Source organism: Gekko japonicus, unplaced genomic scaffold (assembly GCF_001447785.1).
Source record: "Gekko japonicus isolate JY-2015 unplaced genomic scaffold, Gekko_japonicus_V1.1 scaffold825, whole genome shotgun sequence".
Taxonomy (NCBI): Eukaryota; Metazoa; Chordata; class Lepidosauria; order Squamata; family Gekkonidae; genus Gekko; species Gekko japonicus.
Genome location: NW_015166447.1, coordinates 41,024 through 46,661, shown reverse-complemented (window position 1 = coordinate 46,661; position 5,638 = coordinate 41,024).

Genomic DNA, 5,638 nt, shown 5'->3' with positions numbered 1-5,638 from the left:
CTGCCTTCAATAGGTAATTTGGTTCTAATGATGCCACAGTGAAAACCACACTTTCTGCAAAGCCCTTATCTTTTTGCTAGCTTGAGTATTTCTTGCTATGTACCCCCAACTTAATGAGTCCTAGATTATTTTGAGGGAGGGGAACCAAGCTTGATTTTACAGGGCAAATGCCAGAATCCAAACAAAATGGTTGACAAAGAGGTAGCCACGTTAGCATAATGCAACCAAAAACAAACAGGAATCCAGTGGCAGCTAAAAGACAGAGAAGGAAATAGATCTCGACAGAGCTCACTTCCTGCACCATGTTGTGAGAATGGAAACTTCAGCATGATGGAAGTGTTGGCCTCCCTTGCAGGGTAGGTGATAAGAAACTTCACCGTCCATAAACCAAACACTGTTGTCCAGCATTTGGTGCTAGCTGGAGAATTTCCATGCATTTTCCAATATTTTTGAAGCTGGGGATATGTTTTTTCTGCTGTATGTGTTGTGCTTGTTCTTGTTTCAGAACAACTGTCATGGATCTCCTAAAGATGGGGGGGGGGGAGGTCTGCGTGGTGCTCAAGTGGGATGTGCATAATGGTGTGTGTGTGTGTGTGTATCTCAGTCATTACAACAGATCAATAAGCCATTCAGTAATGTGCAGCTGCAAAGTGAACTATACACAGCTCAATATCAAGCAGCCAGAAGACCAGGGCACAACAATCTGTCATGCATAGTGTAGTCTACACAACATGCACTTAGCACAGTTCCATTAATGATTTCTCAACTGTTGTTAAGTGTGACCATGATTTACTGTAGTGATGCTGGCTTCCAAGTAAGACAAAACAACCACTTTCAGCAGAGACTAGTTCTTTTTACAAAGCTCCTTCTTCCCACCAGGGTAGACGAGGTGGCCAGAGCTCTTGGAACAAAGTCTTAGGGGAATTGTTCATTTGACAGCCACAGCATCACAGAAGAGCTTTCACTGGAACTAGTTAGCCACAGTTGGGTGGATGCAGTTGACACGTTCATCTGCATCTAACAGAAGTGAGATTGTGAGGGATGTGTTTGGGCACCTCCATGAGTGAATCAGCCCATGGTGAACAGTTGGAGATGAAAGGAGAAAGCATGCACATCTATATATCTAATTCTCAACACGCTCCCTCCATGCGGATATCTAAATCCGCACATTGGGGGCACTTGGGGGGCAGGGAGATTTTCCCTGCACATTGGAGGCAATCCCCAGATGTGCAGAAAAATCTAAAAACTGTAAAAAAATATAGGGGGGATATTTAAATCCCCCCCAAAGTAAAAGAGTGTTCCCTGCGCAGGCACAGGGAATGCTCTGAGAACGGCTTCACCACCATCCCCACCAGGGAGGGGGGGAGGCTTGGCCAGCCAGCAGCTGTAAGCCACTCAGCCCTCACCGCCGCTGCTGGGGGGGAGGGAGAAAGTTTGGTGTGTCGAGCTCAGGCCTCACTGCCGCTGCTGCTGGGGGGGAAGGGAGGAGGGAGAAAGCTTGGCGGGCTGGCCAGGCCTCGCTGCCGCCGGGGGGGAGGGAGGGGGGGTGCGGGGGGGGGGCAGGGGAGAAGGCTCCCCTGCAGCTGCTTCCTTCTCCTCCCATGGAGCTTCTCCCCCCCCCCGTGAGTATCACGGGTCCCCTTCTTGTTGTATTCTAAATTCCTGGAATAGATTTAGCACTGCGTGCGAGGTAGTATTCAGTTAAGCCCTGCTACAACTAGCAATACCATCATCACTGGAGTCAATCTGGTGTAGTAGTTATAGCAAGTGACCCCAACCTTTCTGAACCTGTGGGGATCTAAGTAGTCCTAACACAGTGTGTCGGGGGATGCAGCTGCTGTAAAATAGCTGCCACAAGAGGCACAGCCGCCCATAAAAGGACCACTGCAGCTTACATTCAGCCACACAGTGAAGATTCTTGTGCTGTGGTGGCAGCTGCTGCCAAAACAACATTTTTAAAAGCTGCACAGCCAGTCAAAGCTCTGATGGCCAATCAGGAGCCTTGAGAGCCCCTCCAGGCCATGCCCACTTTCTAAAATCACTTGGTGAGCATGGGGAAAGGTGTTACTGGGTGCCATGGTGTCCACTGGAACCCTGTTGGGGACACCTGAATTAGAGTGTCACACTGTGGAGAGCCATGTACGCAGCTCTGACCTCCATAGAGGAAAAACAAGATAAAACTAGCAGTAGAGAAGAGTCCAGTAGCACCTTAAAGACTAACAAAATATGTGGCAGGTTATGAACTTTCATGAGTCACTGCTCACTTCTTCAGATACTGATAAAATGGGAGGCTATATGTCCTATATATTGGTTTCAGATGCCAAATGATAGTAGCAGGTGTGATTGGATTAGGTGTGATATGCAGAGAGGTAGTAAGCATGGAGAAATCAGCATTGGTGATGAGACAGGAAGCCTAGGTCTCGATTCAGTCCATCAGTATGTATCATCTTGAACTTCATTAGTTGCAATTCAGCAGTCTCTCTTTCTTATCTCCCTTTTGAAATTCCCTTGTAAGAGAACTGCTATTCTTAGGTCTTCAACTGAATGTCCTAGAACAGGAGTGTCAAACATGTGGCGGGGGGGGGGGGATTAGGCCCATGGAGGGCTTCCATCAGGCCCGCATTGGAACTGGCCCTCTCCTGCTTCCAGTTCTGCTGCTGCTGCTGCATCATAACTTGCTTCGCCAGACTCTCTCACTCACTCGCTCATCCATTTCATGTTCTAACCTGGGTCCTAGACTCAGAACACTGAACATTATATTTCTGTGGTGAATGTCAGTAAATCAAAAGTAGGTTTGCAGCTTACAGAGCTAATGTTTTAAGCATGTTTTTATTTTAAGTTAAGCTACTGGCGAAACATCAGGTTCTACAGTGCCAAGACCACGGCCACACAACCCGGAAAATCTACAGCAACTAATGAACTCCGGCCGTGAAAGCCTTCAACAACATATTTTTTAAAAAAAATTGTGTTTGTGTCCTTTATAAAGTTTATATCTTTGCTACCTGGCATTACATTTGATGACATACATGGCCCAGCCCAACAAGGTCTCATTTATGTCTGGTCCGGCCCACATAACAAATGAGTTGGACACCCCTGTCCTAGAGGGTTAAAATGCTCCCTCACTGGTTTTTGAATGGTGATGCTAACTTTCCACAGGCAATGCTCCCTCTAAGCTGTGGAGTCTTGTGAGGAAAAAATTTACTTTTTTGACCTACTGGCATGAAATTTGTGAGCGCGCGATTTGGCTACTGCAAAAATTAGTTTGCTCTGGAGCCATCCTTCCTGAACTAAGACAAAAATATGTGAACCGGATGCTAAAAAATTGTGAGCCAGGTCACACTAACTCAGCTTAGAGGGAACTGTGCAGACTTCTCTAAACCCACTGAAACCAACGGGTTTAGGGGGGCGGGATAAGCGGGCATCATTTACACTGCCTAACAAGAGGCAGGTGCAGCTGCGCTTACCGGGTTTGCTATAAGGCCACCCTGAAAATTCACACCGGAGCTGAGAGCATTTCCTGCCCTGGGCTCATCCTCGCCATTGCCGTGTGTCCGAAAACGGCCGCTCCCGGCAGCCTCCCTGACGCCAGGCCACTTTCCCCCGGGCGCTGCAAAGTCCCCAGGCGGTCGGCGCGGCCCCTTTCCAGCATCGCCGACCGGCCGCGGCTCAGCCTGCGCGAGACGTCCCCCGAGGGGGCGGGGCCTGGGCGAGGCGGGAGGCGGGGCGAAGCGCTCGGGAGCCACCTGTTGCCTGCCGTCGCCCGTGCCGCCGGCGGTGACTGTAGGCGCTGGATGCTCGGGCGCTCCCTCCGGCCGCAGGCACCATGAAGGCAGGGGCCGGGTAGGCGAGGGGCTTTGGGGGCGAGGGACGAAATGGGAGGCCGGTGGTTGCTACGGGGTTTGTTGCGTGGTTTCCAGGCGGCAGAGCCCAGCTGGGTCTCTCCGGCTTGAACTCTTGTCTTGTGCTTCCCTTCCCGTTGAACGACGCTCGTCGAGGGAAGAGGGAGCGGCGACCGCTCCGAGCCGAGCTACTGCTGCTGGCTTGGCCCGGGAACTCGCTTGCCAACCTTTGCCCCCCCCCCCCCCCCCCCCCCCGGGGAAGCTGCTTTTCTCAGGTGTTTGTGGTTTGTGCAGACCCTGGAGGACGGGCGAAGAAGGCGGCTGCCTGAAACCTCTTGGAAGTGGCAATAACAACCGGACCTTTTTCTTTGCAGGTCAAGGGGCAGCAGCCGAGAGAAGATAAATAAGGTCTTCCTCTTTAGCAGAGACGTGTTTATCAGGTGATGTTATTTAACTTCCATGCCCTGAAAATCTCCCCCTGACTATTTCCATTCATTCAGCGTCCATTAAAGGGTCAGAATACTTTTCTCCTGCGGATTTTGGGTAACTCTAAGCTGTTTACCTATGGAGCATTTGCCATGTTAAGGGTGAGGGGACTTTGGCTAGCAACTTGGCATATTCTGTACTCCCTTCCCAAATAATTCTTTTTTTAGAACAGTTGCTGCCCCTACAAAGTGCAAGAAAGTAGGTCTGTACCCACCAGCCATCATTTAGCAACACCCCCCCCCCCCACGCTCCCTCTATGCTGTGGAGTCTTGTGGGCAAAAATTCTACTTTGTGAGCTATTGGCATTAAAGTTGTGAGAGAGAGATTACTGCATAGGTTGGGTTGCTCTGGAGCCATCCTTCCTGAGCTGAGACAAAAATGTGTGAGCCGGAGGGTAAAAACCTGTGAGCTAACTCACACCAACTCAACTTAGAGGGAACACTGCCCCTTCCCTGAATAGTTTATATTTGGGCTATTTTTCTCAGCCATTTACACTTGCATGCACTTCTCAGTGAGCTAGGTTTGCATGTACTTGCAGGAGAGAGAGAAATTTCGTAGCCTGTTTTTCTGTATATTGTATGTCATTCCCATTCTATTCCACTGTAGTACAATGAGAAGCACTGAAAGAGTCACATGATGGACTCTTTAGAATACCTAACCTGTCCAACACCAGAAAGAGAGAAGAGGTTGCTATGGTAGCTTGTATGTATTCATGAGCTTCTCCCCAGGGATGTGAGTAATGTGACCTTTTGACTTAAGTTTAACTTGGTCTAATGCTTCCTTGTTCGCAACTCACTCAGAGCAGCCGTGTGAACAGTTTTCAGAAAATTAAGTTGGGGGAAGAGATCAGGGAGTTTACACGGAACTTAATACATTACTGTGGCATTGTGCTTGTTCAGGAATCAAAGGATGGTTTGTGAAATGTTGAAGAGGGAAGCATCCACCTTTGGGGCAAAACAAAATTATTCTGTAGTACTCTGGTTATAAATGGTACTTTAGAGTAACATAAGCAACAGACAGGTCCCTGTCCCAGGGTGCTTACAGTCTAAATTTAGACTGAGGGTAAAAGGGAAATGATGCTAACAAATATAGTTCAGGTCAAGCAACCCATGGCAGTGGATGTTCAGGATTACCTTTTGCTTGGCAGATCGTACAGAGGTGCACCTAGTTCAGTATTTTTGAAACAGTGTTAGTAATCAAAGTGGTAGCTGGGTCATCCATTTCTATACACCTTTTGCAGCACAGTCATTCAGGAGTAGTGGGGGGGGGGAGATTTGTTTAGGTCTTACAGGAGTATGGTCCTACAGCAGTAT